The sequence below is a fragment of the Xenopus laevis genome, chromosome 4S (genome assembly GCF_017654675.1).
Source record: "Xenopus laevis strain J_2021 chromosome 4S, Xenopus_laevis_v10.1, whole genome shotgun sequence".
NCBI classification, from domain to species: Eukaryota; Metazoa; Chordata; class Amphibia; order Anura; family Pipidae; genus Xenopus; species Xenopus laevis.
Window position 1 is genome coordinate 13,532,004 of NC_054378.1, and position 26,227 is coordinate 13,558,230.

General features: G+C 43.1%; 1 long non-coding RNA gene across 2 annotated transcripts in view; it reads right to left on the reverse strand.

Annotated features, from left to right (window-relative positions):
• The window catches only part of LOC108715237, a 37,035-nt gene extending 17,369 nt beyond the window's left edge, over positions 1-19,666 (reverse strand). The window contains exons 1-7 of one of the 2 annotated variants that reach the window (XR_005960802.1): positions 19,541-19,665; positions 17,175-17,330; positions 16,883-17,064; positions 16,495-16,624; positions 15,344-15,485; positions 13,828-14,023; positions 8,401-8,504 (exon numbers count right to left, since the gene is read on the reverse strand). This is a non-coding gene — a long non-coding RNA (uncharacterized LOC108715237). Of the gene's footprint in view, positions 1-8,400; positions 8,505-13,827; positions 14,024-15,343; positions 15,486-16,494; positions 16,625-16,882; positions 17,331-19,540 lie in introns of both variants that reach the window. The other variant, XR_005960801.1, reaches the window with a different exon arrangement.
• Between the last annotated feature and the right edge of the window lie 6,561 nt (positions 19,667-26,227).

The window sequence follows — 26,227 nt, forward strand, 5'->3', positions numbered from 1 at the left end:
TCATTTAGCCTGGGATAAACTTGTGCTGGATACGAAGAAACATAAAGCAAAGTCATGGCCCCATTATTCCACAAGAGGGCAGCAGTTCTCAAGCATCTACTTTATAACACCAGTCAGTGCTTAATTATAAAAAAAACCCTTATAAACTGAGCTAGAACTTACTGTATATTAATAAAGCAAAATGATGCCGCACTTTATAGAGAATGTGTAATTATTCACGCCAGCGCCTGTCCCTTTACCGAGGATCCGAACCCAACCCTGTCCCCCAAGAATTTCAGCAGCCAAATAAATTCCATATTCATCTATTCTACCCACATCCCTGTACGGTTCTCATTGCACCAACGCCCTTTAGATTGAATTCAGCTTCTCCCAGTTACACGGTTCCCCTCCAATCATTCATTATCATATAGTGCTATTTATCATACAGGTATGGGATCTGTTATCCGGAAACCCAATATACAGAAAGCTCCGAATTACAAAAGGCTGTCTCCCATAGACTCCATTATAATCAAATAATCCTGATTTTTAAAGATGATTCCCTTTTTCTATGTAGTAATAAAACAGTACCTTGTACTTGATCCCAACTAAGATATAATTAATCCTTATTGGAAGCAAAACCAGCCTATCTGCTTTGTTTAATGTTTACATGATTTTCTAGTAGACTTATGGTATGAAAATCCAAATTACAGAAAGATCCATTATCCGGAAAGCCCCAGGTCCCTAGCATTCTGGATAACAGGTCCCATACCTGTACTCTGCTTTGATATAGGATTTTTCAGGCATAGCCAGTCCCCAAAGAGTTTACAATCTAACGGTACAGGGAGATTAAAGACATACTGTTGAATAGACTTAAAGGGATATTTCATTTTGAAGCAGAGGCAGCAATGAGCATGGGGCTGCTGCATTTAAAGGACCAGTAACATAAAAAAAATGTAAAAAATTTGTTAGTATACATAGAAAAAAAAACACCAAGCCAAATTTAACTTTAAAATCGCAAAGCATTTATTAAGAAATAAGTTACCGAAACTCCACTTGCGCTCCTCTTCAGAAAAGGCGACACGGCGACGATCCCTCGTGCAGCGCTCGATTTCTCCTCCCTGGCTATCTCCTATAAGGAAGGTAGGGAGGAGAAATCGAGCACCACGCAATGGATCGCCCAATCGCTTTCTGAAGAGGAGCGCAAGCGGAGTTTCGGTAATTTATTTCTTAATAAAAACTTTGCGATTTTAAAGTTTAATTTGTCTTGGGTGTTTTTTTTTTAATGTATACTAATGAATTTTGTTTACATTTTTTTGATGTTACTGGCCCTTTAACTCCCCACAGCTCAGCCCAGACAGCTGCGATAGAACTGAACCCGGCACAATGCTAGTCTATCTCTAGGCAGAGCTTACTTCCCCTTGTCACACAATCTTTCATCTAAAAAGGAGGTGGGATCCGTTACCTGGAAATCTGTTATCCAGAAAACTCAGAATTACAGGAATGCTGCCTCCCATAGACTCCATTTTATCCAAATAATCCAACTTTTTAACCGCCTCCCTTCAATCATTCATTATAATATAGTGCTATTTATTATACAGGTAGGGGATCTGTTATCCAGAAACCCAATATACAGAAAGCTCAGAATTACGGAAAAGCTGCCTCCCATAGACTCCATTTTAAGCAAATAATCCATATTTTTAAAAATGATTTTTCCTTTTTCTCTGTAATAATAAAACAGTAGCTTATACTTGATCCCAACTAACATATAATTAATTAATTCTTATTGGAAGCAAATACAACCTATAAGGTTTATTTAATGTTTACATGGTTTTCTAGTAGACTAAAAGTATGAAGACCCAAAATACAAAAAGATCCATTATCTGGAAAACCCCAGGTCCTCATTATTCTGGATAACGGGTCCCATACCTGTTCCATGAATTGTAACACTAGGAATTCTGGAGTCAGTGTAAGAGAGGATGTGGATAAGCCATGAGTTGAGTATGAAGTATGGATGGCAGATATTTGGGGTGCATCCTATGGCTGCAGATACAGCCCCATACAAACTACTGACGCTGCTTCGAACTCAAGCAGAGCAGCAATTTAATAAAAATAAGATCATTCCGTTAAAGGGGATGTTCACCTTTAAACATACTTTTACAGTGTCGGACTGGCCCGGCGGGACATCGGGAAAAAACCCGGTGGGCCCCGACCCTCGTGGGTCGGGCCAGACCACCTCTAATATTATAAAAACGTTGAAAAAGTTTCCGGCGATGCGCATCGCGTCGCCGCTTGCTCATGCGCATTGCCGCTTGCTCAACGAGAAGCGCTGCTCGCGCATGGCGGCGGTCGAGCGGCGCAGTAGGGGGGCGGGGGGCCCTGGACCAGCAGTCCCGGTGGGCCCTGGGCCCCCCAGTCCGACCCTGTACTTTTAGTATGATGTAGAGGGGGATATTCTGAGATCATTAGCAATTGGTTTTCATATTGTATTATGTGTGGTTTTTGAGTTATTTAGCTTTATATTCAGCAGCTCTCCAGTTTGCAATTTCAGCTGTCTGGTTGCTATGGTCCAAATTACCCTAGCAACCATGCACTGATTTGAATCAGAATGTGATGGAATGTGAATAGGAGAGGACTGAATAGAAAAAGGAGTCCTAACAAGTAGCAATAACAATAAATTTGTAGCCTTGCAGAGCATTTTATTTTTAAGATGAGATTTGAACGAAGGCAAATTATTAAAAGAAACAACAAAAAAAGAAAAAATGAAGACCAATCGAAAAGTTGCTTAGAATTAGCCATTCTATAACATATTAAAACTTAATTCAAAGGTGAACCTTTGACTTGTCAAAGTCCAGTCGACCACTATACTGTCATTTCTATGTATAAACCTGATGTCATCCTGGTGATGTCAGACACAAGCCACAATGTGCACAGCCCTGATCTTAGGAAAACAAGTAGTCGTGTGACTAGGGAAGAAGTATGTGCCTAGGGAGCAACATAAACATGGTAGAGAAGTGAAAATAGGCCCTGGCAATCCAAGTACACAGAGGTCCTGCAGCGGGTCAGGTACCCACGGGTTACCTGCAAAAACCTGCAGTACCCTGCGTAGGGTTGCCACCTTTTCGTGCGGCTGAGACCGGGCAGGGGGCGGGCCGTGACGTAAGTGGGCCGGGGCAGTGCCGTAGAAGGGAGTGGTTATGATGCCAGGCCCATTGGCCGATTGCCAAGTCCAAACAAGAAAAACCGGGCAGGAAGTTTTTACCTGGGCTGCCCTTCAAAATATCGGGCAGATCAAAACAGGACAGGTGGCAACCCTAACCCTGCGGGTTGCAGGTAGAAGTTTTGTGAACGGGTATATACACGGGTCGGCGGTTCTCCGGGTTTGCGGGTCGCGGGACTTCTCAATAGCGAGTTTTACTCCTTTTTTTCTGATCACGTCTACTTCGATTGATGCCACTTCTGGTTTATAATGACAGCACTTCCTGATTTACTTCTTTTTTTTCTGACCACGCCAACTTCTAATGATGTCACTTCCGATTTACAATGACAGCACTTCCTGTTTGACTTCTTTTTTTTCTGACCACGCCAACTTCTAATGATGTCACTTCCGATTTACAATGACAGCACTTCCTGTTTCTTGATGGTCAGCAGCAGGGGCGCGCCGCCAATGAGGCGAGTTGAGAAACTCGCCTCAGGCGGCAACGCAGGAGAGGTTTCCAGGGGCGGCAAAAAGCCGCTCCTGGTACCTTTAAGAGCCGAATTTCCGGTTTTTAAACCGGAAACTCGGCTTTACTATTGCGAGAGAGCGCAATTGCGCTCTTCGCATTAGTGTTCCTGCCGGCGAGGGAGGGGCGGCATTGGAGGAGCCGCCTCAGGCGGCGCTGTAAGTAGAATCGGGATCGGGTTTGCGGATAAGATACTTGCTGGTCAAGTCGGGTAGTGGGTCCAAGCGGGTAAGTATGTGGGTCCGGGCGCGGGTCGGGTTTAACAAATTGGTTCCGCACAGGACTCTATACAGAGGCCCCCCACCAGCCCAATAAATAGTGACTGTCTATGGCATCTTACAGGCATTTGCCAGAACCCACAGATTGCCAGTTTGGCCCTGTAGAGAACCATATCGGCCACTTTCTCCTCTGTCTGTGGTAGAACATTTTGGGAATAATCGTTGGCACTGAACCTGGTCACATGCTCCAGGCCTTACATTGTGCGCGGCCGATCATTAAATGCCTTTGGCCTGTGTCATGCCCAAGAGTTTCCTTTCAAAAACACATTTAAGGATGATTTACACTATTTTAAGCAGGCGTAGCCAATAGTAATCTGAATTGGAGACCGGCCAGTGGAAGCAGCCAGCCAAGAACAGCAAATTTGCTGCTGCAAAGCATTGTGGGCCTTTCTGTTACTTTCTGAATGTGCATGCATGGTACTTATAGGGAGACCTACTGGAGTTAAAGGGGAACTCTGCCCAAGATGTGTTGCTAACCAGGCAATCGCTGGCAGCAGTGCTACAAAATGCTTTCATACCTCCCAACATTTTGGAAATAGAAAGAGGGACAAAAAAACGTAGAAATGTTTTTTGACCACACCCATTTTCTGATCACACCCCCTAATTACCATGTTAATTTTATAAAATTTGGCAGGTTATGAAAGTGATTATTAAAAAGGTTGTATACTTTCAGCAACTTATCACCTTAAAAAAAAAGGTTATGAAAGTGTGTTATTTACAGTTCTGTTTGTATGGATGCTGGGTTTTCATTTGGAGGGGTTGAACTTGATGGACTTTGTCTTTTTTCAGACCGATTTAACTATGTTACTATGTAACTATGTTGTTATTACAGTTTTGCTAATGAAGGTGAATTGCCCTTAAAGCTGCAAGTCACAGACCTGATTATCTTAAATTGTTACAATTGTTTCTTTCCTTATCTTAAATTGTTACAAAAGTATCGCAATGCACCTGTCACGTATTCTGGACTCTCTGCCAAAAGCCAATTAAGTTAGAAACACTGTATCGTTTTCTGGTTGTTCAGTGCAGGAGATCAAAGAGAAAGTCGGAACATTTCAGTAACAATCAGGGACTGCGGGCTGAGCTGTCAAAATCGGGACTCTCCAGCGAAAAACAGGACAGTTGGGAGGTACTGTATGTGTTTTGTGCCATTGCACCAAATCTGTGACCAAAGTGATGTAACTATCAGAGAAACAGGGACTACACTGTAGTGATGTGCGGGTCGGGATTTCCCCAACCTGAACCCGACCCTAACCCGCCCTACCTGAGCCCACACCTGCCTGCTTCCGACTTCCCGGTTGCTGTTATAAACCCATGCTGACCGGCTGTCACAAAAGGGGCGGGGCGAGCAGGTGCAGCGTCTATATACGATGAACCTGGAAGTCGGCAGTCGGGATTTGATGGTGGCGGGCAGGGAAAGCAGGAGAAGAGCTCAACCCATGAAGTACCTGCGGGTATCTGCCTGGCACCGCACATCAATACTACACAGGGGTCCACTACCCTACTGGGAGATCTGTGTAACTGCACAGATTACCTGGCAGGGGGCACAAAGGTAAAGTACAAAATTTGACCTGGAGCCCATAAGCTTTTATTTAAACCACTAGGTGATACACAGGTATGCACCCAGTGGTGTAACTACAGAGGAAGCAGACCCTGCGGTTGCAGGGGGCCTGGGAGTGTAGAGGGCTCTAATTAATGAGCAGTTTTAATAAATCTTGGTCGAATAGGCCATTTTATTCATTTTTTGGGGCCCTAATCTGAATTAGCGGCGGGGCCTTGTAACATCTAGTTATGCCGGTGCTAGGGATCTGCAACCTTGGCTCTCCAGCTGTTAAGGAACTACAAGTCCCACAATGCAATGAAGGAGTCTAATGAAGGAATCTAAAGGCAATTGCATTGTGGGACTTGTAGTTCCTTAACAGCTGGAAAGCCAAGGTTGCAGATGATTAGCTGCTTCCTCTTTCCTCCTTAATGCAATCAGCTCCTTATACAAATAATAACCCTCCCAATCACACACTGTTGTTCTCCCTCTTCTTTGTTTCAAAATACCAATCCATAAAGGGATGCTGCCTCTCCCAATTAGCTCCTGTGTCAGTTTCGGCTCCTGCCAGCCATACATTGGCTTGTTGTCGGAACTGACGGCTGATAATTATACCATGTTGATTGAAGCCGTTGTTATTATGGAGGTTCTCTGATAAGAAACGGTTATGTGATTAAAACACATGGGGCTCATTTATCAACACTGGGCTAATTTGCCCATGGGCAGTTACCTATAGCAACCAATCAGTGATTAGCTTTTTAAAGCCAGCTGCAAGGAGAACAATCAATGCAGCAATGTGATTGGTTGCCATGGTTGGGTTACTGCCCATGGGCAAATTTCCCCAGTGTTGATAAATGATCAAGGGTCGAATTTCGAATTGAAAAAACATAGAAATTCAAATTCAAAAAGATCAATCGAAATTAAGTCGAAGTTTTTTTTTTGTCGAATAGGTCCGTATTCAGCCGAATCATTCGAATCGAAGTAATTGTGCATTCGATCGAATTCGATTCGAAGTTTTTCCCTAAAAAACTTTGATTTTTTCAAATAGGCTAAAACAGCAACTCGGCAGCTTTTAGAGGGCGAATGGCCAAAGTTGAATTTTTAAAGAGACAGTAAATAAATTTCAATATTGTAATCCCCTAGTCGAAGTACACAAAAAATAGCTTGACATTCTAATTTTTTTCATTCGAAAATTCACCTCGACCTTTGATAAATCTGCCCCTATGTGTTTTAGGGGCATTCGGAACTGACCCTATATTTATCCTGACTTTTACTGTAGGGGCATTATATATGAAACTGGCACTGCATTTATCCTGCCATGTGCTCTAGGGCTATTATACAGTAGAAATAAATAGGGATGCACCAAATCCAGGATTCGGTTAGGGATTTGGCCAGGATTCGTGCTTTTTCAGCAGGATTCGGATTCTGGTGAATCCTTCTGCCCAGCCGAACCAAATCCTAATTTGCAGATGCAAATTAGGGACGGGAAGGGAAATCGCGTGACTTTTTGTCACAAAACAAGGAAATAAAAAATGTTTTCCCCCCTCCCACCCCTAATTTGCATATGCAAATTAGGATTTGGTTCGGTATTCGGCCAAATCTGTCGCGAAAGGATTGAGGGGTTCGGCCAAATCCAAAATAGTGTTTTTCGGTGTATTGCTAAAAATATACATCTGGTTAGTATTTTAAACCTCTTTATTTCTCAAATAATAACTTTCATAGAGGGAAAAAAGCTGTTTTTGGAAACTGGTGGGACCACAAATAAAAAACGTTAAATGCGGGAAAACTTAAAATCAGGGCACTTAAAGTCGAGGTTTCACTGTATATGGAATTAGCACTTTATTTATCCTGCCATTTGTTCTGGAGTGTTATTGGTGGAATTGGCACTTTATTTAAACAATCATGAATTCTGGGGTATTATTATACATGGCATTGGCCCTGGGGAAATGTCTTTAATTAGTCTCCCAAAACACAAACATCATTCAATGCCCATGCTGCTAGGTTATATCTCCCCCAAATCATTTGCAGATTTACAGGTACCCACACGGTGAGGAATCCCATATGTTTAGCTTGAGGCAGATTAATATGGCCTTTCATGTATTTATCAGGTCCCTTTCTAGAAAAGTGATTGAAGAAGGGGTTATATTTAGGGATGCACCGTATCCACTATTTTGGATTCGGCCGAACCCCCAAAACCAAATCCTAATTAGCATATGCAAATTAGGAGTGGGAAGGTGAAAACATTTTTGCTTCCTTGTTTTGTGACAAAAAGTCGCGCCATTTCCCTCCCCACTCATGCAAATTAGGATCTGGATTCGCTTCGGCCGGGCAGAAGGATTCGGCAGAATCCGAATACTGCTTAAAAAGGCAGAAAATCCTGGATTCGGTATTGGCGCATGCAGAGTTGGAGAAATCTGCCGCTTCGAGACAAGTACGCATGCGGCGAAAGTAAAGGAAATTGCCGAAGGGACCAGATTATTACCGAAGCACCGGAAGATGACTCTGCATGTGCGTCACTATTTCTAGATGGGACACAATTCAGGGGTAACACTGAGCGGGGGGGGGCAACCAGTGGGGACTTTTGGCTAAAGGGGAGTTTAGTTCTCCTTTAAATGAGTTGTCCACCTTAACATAACTTTTAGTATGATGTAGAGAGTGATATTCAATTTGCAATTGGTTTTTATTATTTGTGTTTTTTGAGTTATTTCGTTTTTTTTATACAGCAGCTCTGTAGTTTGTAATTTCAGCAATCTGGTTGCTAGGATCCAAATTACCCTAGCAACCATGCACTGATTTGAATAAGAGACTGGAATAGGAATAGGAGAGATAGTTATAAATACACAGGGCAGGATGATCAATGAATGAGCAGGATGGTTTGACTCACTGGCTCTGGAGAGAGCTGTGCCGGGTTATCAGGATCTCATTCTTTGGAATTTTTCTTTCATCCCGTTGATGCTGGAGTGGTCGCCTTCTGTGATACTCCTTCATCTGTGGAGAAAATGGGACAGAGTTACACCATGCTTAGCTATGGATAAAGGGGAAGCAAACCAGAGTGTGAGCTCATACGGTTATCTCCCATAATTCCACAGTTTATAAGAATACTTCCCTTTGTATAAAAGTCAGTTTGAGGGTTATTGAGGTTTTGTTGCTTTTGTATCTCTTTCTACTTAAAGGGAATCTGTCATCACTTGAGAAGGAAACATATTGCAGAAGTGGCAAATGATTAGGTGCTGGGTTACATGAGTAACTAAGTGCTTCAGTGAGTGCTTCACAACAGACCCTGCAGCTTTCACTGTGAGCAGAAAAACCTCTGTATCTATGGTTCACTCAAAAGAGGGACAAATGCACATTCCTGAATATAAAACATCATATAATTATACAATTATAATGCGCCATTGTAGCTACAGCTTTGTCATAGGCAATAAACAGTCCATTGGATCAGGACTACAGCTTCCAGCCCAAAAGCCAAGATGTGGATCAACAACATACAGGGTCGGACTGGGCCGGCAGCGATAGAAAAGATGTTATTTTAGATACTGGGGCATACAACTCCCAGCATCCTCCCTGCTAGTGCAAGATACAGGAATATGTGGCACAACAGGATCAAACTTTTTGTTCTATATGTGACATTTGGTACTAAAGTTACACTTCCTACGCTGAATGCAGAACCCCCTGTACCCCCTCAGTGGTTGCCCCCATCACCGTCTCACTGATCTATGTCTCTAGCCATTGCTAAACTACCCAGCAGTCCCTATGATAACTAGTAGCTGAGCTGTAGTTCAGTGACAGACACAGATCTAAATGGGGACAGGGGGAGTCCAGTTGGGGTCCCAGGAGATCTGATGGGGGCGCTGGTTCTAAAGTTGCTTATGTTTGGAGTTTATTAGTGTTGTTTTAGACTGTGCAAGTTTGATCTGTACCGGAGTATGTGATTGGCTGTCAGTTACTGGGATATCATGCCTTATCTCCATGACATCACTCCCAGCTCAGCTCTGATTGGCTGAAAGCTGCAAGGAAGGTGATGTAACGGCTCAGGTACAGATGACCGTTATTTCATTTCTGGATTCAGAGGTAAGTGCAGCAGATCCATTTACGGGGAGCAGGGGGGCATATTTAGATGATACAAAGGGCAATTTCGGGTGTTTTGTCACCCATCATTTATAGTAGCTTGGGTAGTGGGGCCATCGCTGCCAAAATTGTCCCATTGCCTAGCACTCTAATTGCTTGGGGAGCTGCTTGTCATGAAACTGATCCAAATGACTTGTGTGACAAGCAGGAAAGGGGGGAGTCATTTAATGCAACTTGGCATGACTTTCCAGCAACAAATACACTATGATGGTATAAGATCCATTGTGCTCTCTGGCTATTACTTTATTTACATGTGACATGTCTGTAATTGTACACGGGGACTGCAGCCTGTTGAGAGGCACTGAACACATATTCAATTAATACTGACTTGTCTTTTTATTTGGATACAGACACCTAGATATTACACTTATACAGGGCCCCCCAATCTACTAACACATGTGGGTGTCAAAGTGCCTAAAATCTCCCCATCTGCCTCTCTAATGGGAATGAGAGCATAAAAACTTATAGTTCTAAGGCAATGGGTGTTTGGTTTACTTGTTGTATTTGAACCATTAGACCATTTTCTCTGCCTCTGCTGTAAATGCCAACGGTCATTTTCCAACGGTCATTTGCCAACGGTCACACATTAATCCTAGCAACAGTCAGTGGCCTCAGCACTAGAGTGGGGGACAGTTTAGAGAGGCTTAAGTAGAAAGACAAGTAGCACAAATCCTGTTACAAGCCAGCCCTGATCATGACATTATAAGCAATACAAATGCTACCTATCTCTTATGGTCAACCCTTATAGTGCATCATGGGAGATGAAGGCCCTTTCCACATGCCAGTGATAAAAGTCTACAGCCTGGTTGCCCAACATTTTTGTCAGCTAAATAGCACACGCAACAGCAGTCAGGCTCCCTCACTTCCAGTAATAGCCTTATAGTGGGTAAAGACCTCACAGTGCATTATGGGATCTGTAATTTATGCATTGCCATTTATTTGCTCCTTCTAACAATCTCTTATTTCTCCCCAAAAAGTGAAATATCCCGTGAGATTTGAGAGAGAGAGATATTGTGAGAGACATCGATTTGAGAGAGAGACAGCGATTGTGAGAGAGAGACATCAAAAGAAGAAGAGAGAGAGAAGCAAGAAGAAAGAGAAGAAGACAAAGAAGAAAGAAGACAAAGAAGAAAGAAGACTTCAGTGACCCCCTGCCAGAGATAACATCTTCCCATTTGGGATCCTCTGGACAAAGGTACTGCTCCTGTATTTCCCCCTCTATAACATGTGCTTGGAACAGTAAGATTAGCTTATCCCTTGGCTGTAGGAGTTGCCATGCTGCTCATTATAGATGTAGCTATAGCTGTTCTTCTTTATTCTCACCTGTAGATTTCTGAGTCAGGGGATTCATCCTTTATCTGTCCCTGTACATGGCAGTCCCTCCCAGTTGGTCCCAACCCACTATTGTCCCTGAAATTGACTGTACAGCCCCACCCCAGCAATGCACTTTATCCCACTAGTAAAAACTGGACTATATGTTTTCCAATTCCAGGGCACCCCTAACATGAGGCTCCGCTGGAAAATTTCCAGGGTAGGGCAAATGATTATTATTATGCAATTTAGAGCAGATGGGGAGCCAATCAGAGCATTAAAAGAGTTCCAGTTCAACAGGTTCATGAAAAGCACAATAAAATAGGGCTCATTTACTATTGCGCTGGGTCTAATATCATGGCAAATAAATCCTATTAGTAAATGTGCTTGTTCCTATGTGCTGTCCTTATACATATGGCACCTCTCCACATTAACTCTAACCTTCCCAAATCATTATTTTATATTACAGGGGCGTCGGAGATGGGATTGCGTGCAATCATGGACTGCCTTTACATAAAAGGCTATCAGAAGGTAAGGCTGCTCTCTAAAGTGGCTGCTGATAAAGGTACCCAAGGGGTTAAAGGGGATACTAACCCAATGATAAACATTGTGTATCTTCCATGTAAATGTGATTAAATAGAAATATATTAGGGTTTAGCTTAGTGTTTGCCCCGACTGTTACAATTCGAGTATTTAGTGTTAGAACTTACTAGTGAGAGATTCCATGTTATTTGCTCTGTCTATAGAGATCAATGTAACAGCTCCCCTAGTGGTAATAAATACATATTGCTTTGCTTATTATGCCTATGGGAAGAAATTGTTACTCTCATTATTACTGGGGATTAAACACAAACTGCTGGAAACCTTAATGTCTTCTTGTTTCTAACATTTCTCTAGGGCTTAGAGTGGATCTACATGGAGGAGGAGGGGATCTGTGAGATCATTGAGTTTGAGGGTCCACTGGCAGCCCTTTATTTGAAGTGCATGAGGCAGGACATCATATGCCAAATGAAATGGGCACTCTATGATTACTGGATGGCCAAAGACAACATGCGAACCACCAGGTGGTGGAAGATCAGATTGATGTCCGAGCTGCAGCAGGACAAGAGGAAGGCCAAAGCCCAACTGAGATACCTCTACAAAATACTAGAGGCGATAAACAGGGCAATTCTCCGAAGAACATGGAGAGATATCCAGGTACAGTATCTAATGAATATATTTCTTAAAGTATTACTATTTTGTAATGGAAAGTATAAGGGGCTGATGTATTGAAATCCATTGCAATGCTGCGATTTTGTGAAAAACAACTACAAAAAGAACATATATCTCCTGCGCAACTGAAACCCATTGAGATGCCATAGAAACCAATGGAAAGTGTATCTTCATCATTTTGGCAAGGAATTGGGATTGATCAAAAGGCTTAAAAAAGGAAAGAACCCTGCGATTTGCAACTTGTCCCATGATCACAGAAAGTCGAGGGAAATAGTGCAAAAGCGTTTAGTAATGTTAATTTGCTTACCTGCCATATTAAAATGCCCCAAAATGTAATGGAATTTCTACAGAGATATCACTTGCTATTGTAAAAACCTGTGGTATGAGTTTAACGTTATTTTGTTTGGTTTTGCAGACAGCCCTCTAAACCACCAAGCGGCCACCAACACCACCGGCAGTTTCCTCTGTACCAAGTAACTATGCACCTCTGTGTAAGTCATCTTCATGACACAGAGGTGAGTGAGCCATTCGCAATTCCACCAGTGCTGCCTCCACTCTAATCCACCATAATTCCACACATGGTGCACCCCCCTTAGAACTAAAATATGGTTCCATAGACAGGAGCACCCTTATGCCACTTGGTAGACATGCATTCCTTTCCACTCCATCCCTTAGACTTTAGAAGCCGGGTCTAAAGTCTACCTGGGGTCCAATGGAATGGAATGGAATGCAGTGTTCACCTAGCAGCTTAATGGCGCTCATGTGTATGCTGCCATATTCCCCTCTGTTTCAATTCCCTCCACCGTAATTCCAACAGCGGTGCCCCCACTTACACCTGAAATATGGTTTCATAGACAGGAGCACCCTTAAGCTGCTCGGTAGACCCTGCATTTCTTTTCATTCCATCCCACAGTCTGCAAAGCCGGGTCTACAGGCTGTCTGGGGTCCAATGGTATGAAAGGAATGCAGTGTTCACCTAGCAGCTTAATGGCGCTCATGTGTATGCTACCATATTCTCCTCTGTTTCAATTCCCTCCACTGTATTTCCACCAGCGGTGCCCCCACTTACACCTGAAATATGGTTTAACAGACAGGAGCACCCTTAAGCTGCTCGGTAGACCCTGCATTTCTTTTCACTCCATCCCACAGTCTGCAAAGCCGGGTCTGTAGGCTGCCTGGGGTCCAATGGAATGAAAGGAATGCAGTCTTCACCTAGCAGCTTAATGGTGCTTATGCGTATGCTGCCCTATTCCCTTCTGTTTCCCTCACCCTGCTTCCCTTGCTTTAATTTGGTGCATTGATCCTGGGAGAAAATCCGATCGCCATTAAGGGGTCAGGAAGGAATTTTTCCCTCTAGCCAAGCTTGCTGGAGGTTTTTGCCTTCCTCAGGATCAAATAGCACAGTTTATCTAATTATTATCAATAAAACTGTGACTTACACAGATTTAACACCAAGCTGTTGTGTGTGTGTGTCTTTATTCTGGGTACTGGTCACATTTGGGAGGGGTAACATATAGACGGGGCGGGGTGTATGAAAATGGAATGAATAAGCTGAGAAGAAACACAGAAAAGTTAAAGAAGAATGAACGTGAAATTTACTCATGTTCTTGTTTTATAAGAAACCCTGCTTTCCATGGTATATGTCAGTGTGATTACTTACACCCCACTCAGTATCTGTGAGTGACACGTGCCAGTCCTCCTGTGGGTACAGCTGCTCCACCAAGCATTCTCACACTGGATTAACTGGTTGTAGATTCTGTTTCTAATGGTCATTCCTGGGAATCTCCCTCCATTCCCCATCATGGAATGTAGCCTGTATACTCATGTACCCACTGGCACATACAGACATAACAAAGCTGGAGGGAAAGATAAAAATATATATAATTGAGTTTAAAGTGATACAGACTCTCAAATGTATTGCAATAAGAACAAATCCTTCTAAAAGGGAAGTAAAAACACAAGACACATATTTACTGTATTTCAGTGCATAGGGATGTTATCCATATCATAGTCAGACATATCTGGTGCTATGGCCATAGGGGTGAAGGTTAAAGTGCACAACACGATATTCATTGGGCAGATAAGAAGTTGCCTGTGGGTACAAAGCCTAACCTGTCTCTGTAGGGATACTTGTGCAGTCATTGCCCCTGTGTACTCAGAAAGCAAAGCAAAAGAACAATAATGTACAGAATACATCCATGTTATAGAACCCCCATACTAAGGGAAATTAATCTGATTTGTGACACACAGGTAACTATTTTCTATGAGATCCATTCCCTTTTCCAATTATATGGATTCCGTGTCCTGTTGTTACGTTTGCTCCCCCCAGAATTTTATTATAAAAATAGATCTTGGTTAGGGCAGAATGAGAGGGTGTAACTATATAGAAAGTAGGCCCTGTCACTGTTGGGGGGGGGAGTAATGACTGATCAGTAGTATCACAACAAATATTTTATTCCCTAAAGTCAGTGGGCGCTAAAATGATGTTGCTGTGGGGCCTCGTATGGTCTAGTTTACAATTGATAGAATGCAGAGTTACAAATCTTACATTACGATTGGTATTTTAACATGTCTCACTGCAATATTCTAAAGAGAACAAGTAGATGGATGATGGGTTATGGCTCAGATGATCGAGGCAGTAAAACATCCCAAATTTTGCAAAGAAAGTGAAATTTTCCCAAATGCCACTCTATAAAGGGTTTATTCACCTTTGAGTTAACATTTAGTATGATATAGAGAGTGATATTCTGAGATAATTTGCAATTGGTTTTTATTTTTATTTTTTTAATTATTTGGCTCTTTATTCAGCAGCTCTCCAGTTTAGAATTTCAGCAATCTGGTTACTAGGGTCCAAATTACACTAGCAACCATGCTTTGATTTGAATAAGAGAAAGGAATATGAATAGGAGAGGACTGAATAGAAAGAGGAGTAATACAAAGTAGCAATAACAGTAAATGTGTAGCCTTACAGAGCATTTGTTTTGAGATGGGGGTCAGTGACCCCCATTGGAAAGCTGAAAAATGATTCAAAAACTATAAAAAGAGAATAAATGAAGGGCAATTAAAAAGTTACTTAGAATTAGACATTATATAACATGCTTAAAGTTAAGTTAAAGGTGAACCACCCTTTAATTGGTCTGTTAAAGGCACAAACCCAGAAAAGTATAGACATGTACCAGGTGTGTGCATCACCGAGGTCTGAATGGTGACAGGAAGTAGCACCGTGGTGAGGTCCAATCAGTCAGTGGCTGGTAGTGTTGAACTGGGCAGTGGGTGGTGAGGTTGTTAATAAATACTTCTTTTTCCAGATATTCCAGGCTAGAAACAGGGGAAACACAAGGGGAAAGTGATTCAATGATCTCCCCTCTATTAACATATAATGGGCAGGGTACAGTGTTGCATTGGGGGTGCACTGCAAGATCTGCCAACTGAAAGATTTATTAGAATGGTGGCACTGTCCATACAATAATGAATGTAGAACCCTACTTAGAAGTGGATTGGTATCTTTATGGATATACAGAGATTTCAGTGGATACATGTAAAGCCCTAGATACATAGATGTTAATAAAAATGAGTATTAATGTACAAGGTTGCTGCACTTAACATTATCTCTCCTGTACTGAGTCCTGTGATCTACCCACAGCGCTTGTCTTCCATTGCCGGCCAACCCACCTCGATATGATGTTATGCATTAGGCCTTAGTTAGGATTTTACCCCCCTCTTGACTAAAGGCAGCCATAGACGAGCCATTCAGGTGTATTTTCAGGTCAAACAGAAGGAACACATATGAGGGTCAGCTTTCTGTTGTGCTGATCTTTTGTTCAAACAGCACATGCAAAATGCGGAGCTGCAGCTTCTCTATTTACTTATCTGCCAAAACCCCCTGAACTGAACAACATGATGTACTGGCAGATTTATACACCTATCTGATTCCCAAACTGACCAAAGTCCATGGGGTACAAGTTAGGAGACAGATAGGGGTGCAAGGAGAAGCAAGCAGATCTGAATTCATGAAGCAACTGCTCCGTGTGGGGCACAGAGACCTGTACCAATTTAAATAATGAATAGTGATATAATGACGGCAGTGTCCAAAAATGGTGGCTTGCACTTGTACTTTGCACACTGCCTTCCGCTTAATAAATGAACCCTAGGTCTTACTGACACATGTATGTACTATGTAGGCCAGACCATATGTACTGAAAAGGTGAAAGAGACATAACCACATCTGCATACATACATACATACATTAGTGAACAGGACCCCTACTGAAAGGTGAAGACATTGGTGGCCAAGGGAAACAGAAACATTGGGGTTCAGTGAAACTTACCTCTAAAATTCAGCAGCAGATATTTCTTCACCCCCCTCCAGTGGCTTCATATCCGGCAGCTCCTTCATCCTTCTCCAGCGGCAGCAGAGTCAGTGACAGCAGCAGGAACTGTGCCCACATGCTGATGGCCCTGTGCAGAATGAGAGAGGTGGGAGGCACCGAGAAATCAGAATAAATTCTGCATTTAGGCCGACAGTGGCAATCTGGTGGGTTAACTGGGTGCAGCAGCCACAGGTAGCCACGGGCACACTTACTGCACTGTAATGCTCACTCACTCACACTCTCTCTCTGACACGCAGACAAACAAGCAGAATTAAGGTCTCACCCACATGGCAGCAGCAGCAGCACCATTTTGGTGGGTGGATGATTGTTTCCATACAATACATACCTGCCAACATATTACTTGGGTATAATCTCCCATAACCCCCCTGCTCTGATCAGACCTTGTGGGATGTAGTAGATCCTTCTCCGCTGGTGCAGTAGGTAGAAAATCAGTAAAGCAGAGTAAGTCAGGGCACTGAGGTTGGCAGAATACTGTATCACTGGGTTGTCCAAGAGCTGAATCTGAGCCTGGTGGAGAGGTGGGAAAAGATAAGTCGAAGTGACTCCTCTCTGTGCTCCTCCATGTTCCACACCAGGCTTTGGTGGTAACTTTCAAAGCTTTCTCTCCAACCACTTACAGCTTGTGGAAATTTAATCAGATTCTCCTTCTTGAGTTAAACTCTGAATGAAATACATCCCCACTCTCACTTTACTGTGCAAGGTCCTTCTCAATCCTCCAGTTATTGACATCTTTGTATGGGTAGCAGGTAACCTGTTGCTGGCCCCCTTCATATCTGCACAAAGAGAAGATCTACGTATGTAAGCCTGCACTCCAGTCACATTTAAAGGGAAAGTATTACCAACATTACAGTGGTTTAGCAAATCTGGGTCATTTATAATGTCCTGCAAGTGAGAACAGGAGGAGACAATAAGGATTCTCATTGAGTTATCTGAGAGCCCAACACCACTTCCAATGGGTGATCTGGGAAAGGCCTCCCTGGTTTGTACAAAAGAAACTGCCACTGTTTCCATGACAACACAACTCAAGTGCAGCAAGTGAGTGCATTTGTTTGTTATCCACCATTTATTCCCTGTTTGCTATAACTGCAGCAGAGCACTGCGTATCTTGACAGCGCTATATAAATAAATGATGATGAGGTAACATGGATGCAGAGCGTCAGATTCCCTGTAGCAGAGGAGCATTGCTGACATTCCCCAAATTCCATGTCTTTTGAAAGCACAAAGTTCAAATAGGCCAGGACTCTGTGGGATACATGTTGCTCTTTTTTGTCTTCTGGTGGGACCCAAAAATAGTTTGTCATTAAGGCTGGTCAGAAAACCACAGGAAAAATAACCAGCGAGGCAAGCAACTATCAAGAGCTCAAAGGCAATCGTAGGTCATAAACTAGATTACCCAACAATGGCTGGAACAATGCCAATGCCATTAGCCCATCACTGAGGTTAGGCACCCGCCAGTGATTGTAATCACTTACCTGAGACCCCAGACTGTTGCTCAGGTTCACTGAAAACTGCACCAGGCTGTGGTACTATTGTAAAGGTGGCAATACACAGGGAGATCTCATCACGTTGAAGTGGGCAATATCTGGCCAATCCGATCGTGGGCCCTAGGGAGGCCAAACGGGTGGTAGACTCGCGGGACCACATCAAGGAAAAGATGAGGCCGTGATCTGACTTGGTCTGGCGGCAGCTTTTATCGGCCCATGTATGGGGGCGGTCCTAAGAGAATCATGTTGCCATCTTCTTCAAGCTTTGTTGCAGCCCAGGACCAGGTGCATAATCAGGGCCGCCATCAGAAATCACGGGGCCCCGTACAACAACATTTTCTGGGCCCCTGATTAAAATACATTGGTGGTCAGGGCCCCCCAAAAAGTTAAAAAAAATCATTGGTGGCCAGGGTTCCCCCTATAAATTTTAAAAAAAAATTGACATCAGGGCTCCCCATAAAAAATGTAAATTTCAACTTCGGGTCTTTTAGTGGCTTCGGCTCTGTTCAAGGCTTCGACGCTTCAGGTCTTTTCACAGCTTCAGGTCGTCGGCACTTTGGGTCTTCGCACTTCGGATCTTTTCTGGTTCAGTACTGTCATGGCAGGGTACATATGCACCCCCTGTGCCCCCCTGATGGCAGCCCTGTGCATAATGAAAGCCAATTTATTGCATCAAAATTCAGCTTTTCACTCGGACTGTCGGAGAAGATCCAGGAAGAAGATCATGGCGGCATGGGGCTCCTAAAGTATTAATCCTGGCTAGTGCAGTCTAGGCAACCTGGCTGGCCACCCTGCTCCCCCTCACCCACGTGCGTGCACATTTGCAGTGACTTGGTGCGGGGGCGCTCTGACAGGAAGTGAGAGAGGTGAGCTGAAAACCAGGGATGAAGTGAACCCGGACTAGGGGTAGGCAGAGGACCCTTCAATAGGCAGCTCAGCACCCTCCAGGGTCGGACTGGGCCAGTGGGACCAGGAAAAAACCCGGTGGGCCCTGGCCCTCGTGGGCCCCCACCGGGCCATCTGCCAGGGCATTTGTGCCGCCGTTCGTGCGTTCACGCATGTGCACTGGGGGCCCCCAGAGGGTCAGAACCTGGTGGGCCCCCAATGTCCAGTCTGTCCCTGGCACACCCTCATCATTGCACCCTAAGCAGATGCCTCTTTTTGCCCCCTAGTTCTGGCCCTGTGCAGTTTTCAGCCAACAGGAGTACTGGCTTGGGGTCTCAGGTAAACGAATATAATCATTGTGGGCTGCCAAGTATTTTATGACCCCACTGGTGATTATACCTTGTCTTCTCATTTAAATTGTCTCTAAACCCCCCCCCCCATATAACAAGAAAGAGCTCAGTGGAGCTTTGAACCCGTGGAGTATTTAAACTTGTACAAGAAGCATATTTCCAGCTTAGGATCCCACTTGACACAATTCATTGCCTCTGCAGCCACAGGGGATGAAACAAATTTCTATACAAATTCATGTCTAAATGGAAAGAGACAGTAATTACATCTGCCCTCTGGTCTCGGCTTTCTTCTGCTTTATCTCATAAGAGGCAACTTCTTTCTCCGGCTTTTCATTCACAGTGTAAGAGGCAAAGAGGAAGCAAGGTCACATCTATCTGGAAAGAAAGAAATGATTCTGAGTTATTGGAGCAACTATGTTCTCTCTCTGTCGATGTTCCAACACTCACATTCCTGCTCCAAACACTTTAAAGGAGAACTAAACCCTAAAAATGAATATGGCTTAAATGCCATATTTTATATACTGAACTCATTGCACCAGCCTAAATTTTCAGCTTGTCAATAGCAGCAATGATCCAGGACTTCAAACTTGTCACAGGGGGTCACCATCTTGGAAAGTGTCTGTGACACTCACATGCTCAGTGGGCTCTGAGCAGCTGTTGAGAAGCTAAGCTTAGGGCTCGTCACTAATTATCCAGCAGAAAATGAGCTTCCCTGGCTGTAATATAAGCTGATGCTACAGGGCTGATTATTACATTCTGATGCTAATTGCACTGGTTTCTGTGCTGCCATGTAGTAATTATCTGTATTAATTACTAATCAGCCTTATATTGTGACATTTCTATTCTATGTGTACTGTATATTGTGAGTGAGTCCCTAAGCTCAGTAAGTGACAGCAGCACAGAGCATGTGCAGTGAAACAGCAGAAAAGAAGATGGGGAGCTACTGGGGCATCTTTGGAGACACAGATCTTTACTGCTAAAGGGCTGTGGTTGCCTTGGGCTGGTACAGAAGGCCAAAACATAATGTACAACATTTCTAACCTACTTCTTTAGTTAAGCTTTAGTTCTCCTTTAAGGGGTAAAAAAAACCAAACACATTAAACCTGACCATCTCATTATATTTAATAGATTCAATTGCATACAGTATTCCAGCTGCTATATCTAACTATGGCAGAAGCAGGAATTTCTGTGGGAGCAAAAGTTCCAAACACAGAGTCTGCATCAAGGCTTTCTCTAATGTAAGCCATGCGCTTATTACACCAGCACACGAAAAAATTTAGGGGTCAATTAGTAAAAGTAGGGGCAGGTGCAAGGTGGATCCTGGGTTGTAGAAGATGCAGATCATTGTGCTTCCTGGGGATAGATGTTTTCTATCAAGGCACCTGTGGGCCTAGGGTGGCCTAGGGGTCCCCAAACTTTTTTGGGCCGGGGACCAAAAAAAGAGCCAATTTCTTTTCCAAGGACGGGGGGGGGGGGTCGGAGGGGTCGGGAGGTTGTCGGAGAGGTCGGAATCTAATTTGGGTATGCCATCGTCCATTTCTGCACGCCGGCGTCCAATTTGGGTGCGCCGGCATCAAATTTGACGCACTGTGTTCATTGTTCGGCGGCCAGTTCACGACTGTCTGCGGCCTGGTTCTGGGCCGCGCCCCGGTGGTTGGGGACCCCTGGTGTAAATAATATCCTGCAGGTCCCAGGTCCCTGGAACTTTTAACTGCCCCATGGTATTGCACTAGAGACAGCGACATTTTTTTAAACTAAAATAAGTGGAGAGGAGGGCAGGGGCCCTTCAAACTCTAGTTATGCCACTGCAGTGCTCTGAACCTTGTACTACTACACAAAACATTGTACACAAAGCAGCTAAGTGTGGGATCTCTAAAGGGCACCATTTTGCACCCCTTCATGCTCTTGCTCCTGGGGCAGTGGTACATGAAACCTTTTGTCGACCATACAGAAAATTTTGCATTTTATTTACACAGGACCCATCTCACATCACCACACAGTTTTAAGTAAGAGCACAAAGATGATCATTTCTCTGAGCACATCCTACAATTAAGTAACAGGAATGTTGCCTACAATGGAAGCAGTTTCACATACACTCCCTGGCTGGCTCTGTATAAGGACTGTCTACTTGCCAAAATGCCCCAGGATGTTCATTACTGATTTACAGCCAATGAAAATGAGAATAAACGTTCTCATTCGCTACAAATGGAATATTTAAAGGGAAAATACATTTTCTAATAAATATCTGTGCTTCAAATATTCTTGGAATGTATATTTTAGTTGATAATGTATACGGATTAGGGTTCATCAAGGTGCTTTGTTCATCCTTCTATCAGATATTTGTAAATGGTTGCTATAGGCTACTAGAGATGGACAACATTTGCAAGTAACTCTCAGCTGTCCTGTGGGCTCCTGTCAAGCTCCACAAACAACTCCTGATATGACATAATTAAGGCCCAAAACATGGGAAATACAATATAAGAGGCCCACAATGTGGAAAATCTTGTATAGGACTGTTCTAGATCAAGACCATGTGCTTCGAACCCAAAAGCAGTGAAAGAGTAGTTTAATCTAAGGGCCAGTTAGGGTATGATTTTTGGTGTGAGTGCTAATTCATGTGCTAATAATGATTATGGAGAGAATATTACAAGTATATGTTTTATAAGATAAAGGGGCTCTTTGTTGGACCGCAAAGTGTTGATTCAACCCCAAAAAAAATCAGAAAACCACTTTTCTCATTCCCTCAATTTCGAGCAGGATTAGAAAATGGAAACAAAGTCCAATTAGTTTTGCATAGATATCTGGTTGCTGTCCCTAGCACTTTTGTCAATCATCTTTCCTACCTCGGTCTGAGGGAAGCTGTAACCACACAGGCTAAGCCTGTTCCAAACATTCTTCTCGCTGATTCTTCCCATTGATGACACAATGAATTAAAAACGGATCTATGAGGAACGTGAGAAGTTGGCCACAGATGCTGCCTGTTTCTAGCAAATGGTCGTCCGTTAATAATACCAGCCTCAAATATCACTTTGGCCCAACAAACAGAGCAACCACAATAGCTGCACTGCCAGGAAAGGAATGGGTCCTAAGGAAATGATAAATTATTTAGACTCTTGCCTTGGCAGAGGTACGGCTGGCAGCAATTCTCTAACAATAATAAAAACAATAAACCTAGTGGGTATGTGCAGAGGGTTTTGTGGATGAATTTTTTATATTAAACTTGGCAAGCAAAATGGGAGCTGTTAAAGGGGACCCATCACCCAAAAAAATATTCATAATCCTATTTTATCACATCAGTCAAGCAAAATGAACTTTAATTACACTATATAAATTATTTGAATCTTGTTTGCTTCAGTCTGGGAATTCATAATTATAACAAGCAGGCAGGAGCCATTTTGTGGACACTGTTATTAAGACAAGCCTTGTATCATCTCAGAATCTTGTTTGTGCACCAGAATGGGGGACCTGATGTCCATCCCCATGCCCGGGATACACAATTAAATGGTGAAGAGAACGTGGGGAATGTGGGGAGAGCAGCGATTTCTAGGAAGTGCTGAATGGAAAGTGAAAGTAATTGTCTGCCCCGCATCTATGCCCAGGGCATAGAGGAGGGGCAGACAATATTTGATTGACAGCTGAGATGTTTAAATGAGCTTACAACAGCTATGAATGTTTTGATAAAAAATAGAAATTGGATTTCATGTTTAATTTGAAAGGGACTTTTATTATACAGATTTTTGTGTCTGGGTGACAGGTCCACTTTAAATGCAACATCCTGGGTTTTTTATCAACTTCAACTTATCATCAGATTCCCCCTTTCAGTAGGTAGCACCTTGTTCTACACAAGTTCTGTCCAATTAGTTCCATGTAATAAGCTGCAGGTTTATGAGCTTGCCTATATCAAAATGACGATGTCACGTCAATCTATGGAGCCCATAGGTAGGCAGGAGGCCAAAAAGAATACCTTGTAGGACAATATACAGCTGGCAGGGTTCCAGAAAGACAGCCCTGTTCTACTCTATTACATTCCTTCAGATAAAGACCTTCCAACCCTTCTCTTAAAAAGCTGCTACCATGTTCTAGACCTTTTTCTACCTGTGAGCCACATTCAAAAATAAAAAGAGTTGTGGAGCAACACGGGGCATGCAAAACTTTTCAAGGGTGCCAAATAAGGGCTGTGATTGGTTATTTGGTGGCCTACAAGAGGCTCTATATAGCAGTACACCTGATTTTTATACAACTAAAACTTGTCTCCAAGCCAGGAATTCCAACCTAGGCACCTGCTTTGAGGCCATTGGGAGCAACATCCAAGGCGTTGGAGAGCAATGTGTTGCTCACAAGCTACTGGTTGGCGATCACTGTTCTAGACTGACCCACTACTTGATCCTCTGAGGCTCTGACACTAAAATATGCCCATTAGGCTGGTCATCACAAGAGGGGGCTAATCTAAGCTGGTTTACATTGGTATAAAGGGGAAGTCATGGGTGAAAGAAATAGGAAACTTCTGCTTCAAAACTTTTGTTGACTTTTGGTTTTCCTGCAAGTCTTGAGCTTCTAAGTGCCTGCTTATTGCGTTCTTCAATAATGTGGGGGTTCTGCACTTGTCCCAGGCCCCTCGAACTCTTAGGACTGCTCTGCTAACAGCATGATACCTGTTTCACTGTATAAAGCCAGGATTGCACAGGAAAATCTCTCAGTGATTCCATTGTGCAATAAAACCTCAGCCTCCCATAGACAAACTTCATCCAGGAAAAATAAATTGTTTTCTCCAAAGCGGTAACATTATGCCCTATGGAATTTGCTACCCCGTGGCTTCAAGTAGGTCATTTTGTACAGAAATGCTGCAAAGTCTGAGAATCTGGAAATAATCCAGTTGGTACTTTTCAGTGGAAACCGTAGCTGCGACAGCACTGAAGGAAAAAAACTGGCTTGGAAAGTGGAGTTCTTTTTGGTTTGGTTCAGTTTTTGGAATGTAAAGTGCTTTTTGTGGGTAGGTTATATATAGAGCATGCGATCACAAGTCTGGTAAGTATTGTGTGATCAAGTAAAGAGATGTGAAGTCATGTTTCAGTAAATATATGCACACGGCTGCCTGTCTGGACTGAGATTCAAAATAGGCCCTGGAAAGGCCAAAACAGGTCACTATAAAGCACTGGCACTATGGCAGCAAAATAAGCTATCTTAGATTGCCAGTCTAATGAAATATATAAAGAGATCTCATGCTGACCCTGGGTGTTGGCAAGTTAAAAGCCGACTGAATTTAATTCCAACCTCACAAACAGAAATCTGAATTTTGTAATAGGGATTTGAGCAGTTTACATGGACCTTAGTACAGATAAAACAAGGGTCTAGAACTCTATTAAAGTGGTACAGTGCCATTACATAGGAAATGGAAATTCCAAACAAGTGGGTGTGGCTCGGTCTTCAGTCTACTGGGTATTCCACTAAAAGGGAAATTTTCAGACCAATCATGATCATCCTTCCCAGAATTCCTACTGCTTTGCATATAAATGCTCCACACCAAAAATCATACCCTAACTAGCCCTTCGGTTAAACTACCCTTCCACTGTTTCTTGGACTCTAAAAGGGGTTCCAAGCACATGATCTGGAAATATTTGATCTAGAACAGCCCTTTTTCAAAAGTTTCCATGCCGTGGGCCACTTATAGTTTATTCCCCATGTTTTAGGCCTTAATTTTGTTATACAGGGAGGTCTATGAGGACTTGGTGCCATAAAATGTGGCATCCCAGGACAGCTGTGATCTAGAGCTGGCAGCAAATTTGCTCCACTTCTAGTAGCCTATATAACCATTTACAAATATCTGATAGAAGGGTGAACAGAGCACTTTAACGAACCCTAATCCAAATATATTAAAAATACATTCTAATAATATTTGTTATCTGCTATTAGGAATCTGAGCAGTTTACATGGACCTTAGAACAGATAAAACAAGGGTCTAGAACTCTATTAAATGGGTGCAGTACAATTACATTAAGATATTGCAACCCAGTGGCTGCGGCTCAGTCTTCAGTCTCTAGGGTACTCCAGGTAAAGGGAAATTTTAGGAGCGATCCTCGGCTTCCTTCCCAGAATTCTTCTTAGTTTGCATATAATCTCCTCATCCAAAATGCTTTGCTAGTGCAGTCCAACACTGCAAAAATTGGTGTCAGCCCTGATTTCAAAAGTAGATACTTCAGTATCAAATCCCTTACTCCCATCCAAAGCAAAAATAGTCAGGTAGAGAACAGAAACCAAGGGCGCAGTTCAAATAACTATAAGCCCATTGCTGAAAATGCCTTGGCTTTATTCTTTCTTGGCTCTTTGCCTAAATTTAGTCCATTTCCACCATTCTCACTGAATTCAGTCTTTCTGTAGTCACACCTTCATACAGTCAGCATTGTTTTTGATTTTTTTTACCCTACACAATCCACCATATCATTCTCTCCGTCTTCTACCTAAATACAAATCTTTGATCTAGTCCTATTTATGCACAACCTGCTGCATAAAACAAGCTGTATGGAAACTAAACACTTCTTCACGTTTGGTTCTTTATGCACTTACAGGAGAAGGAAAGGCACTTTCTACTTGGGGGTGCCAAAAGTTAGGCACCCCCAAGTGATTCTATTTTGTTACCTGAAACCCCAGGCCGGTGATCCTATCAGCAGAAAACTGCACCGGAAAAAGAAGTCGGAAGATGATCGATCCGTGCTGCTCGCTGGAATAACTCTGGGCCGATGCAGGTTTCTCCTGATAGGAGCACTGGCCCGGGGTGTCAGGCACGTAAACACAATCACTTGGGGGTGTGTAACTTTTGGCACCCCCAAGTTAAAACAGCTTTGCTTCTCCTTTAACTACTTACTGTCTCACTGAAGATGATAAAATCGCTGAAAATATGTACGAGGGCAAGGCTTACCAGGATATGCTGCTATTTAAAGGGGCGACTTACCTTTA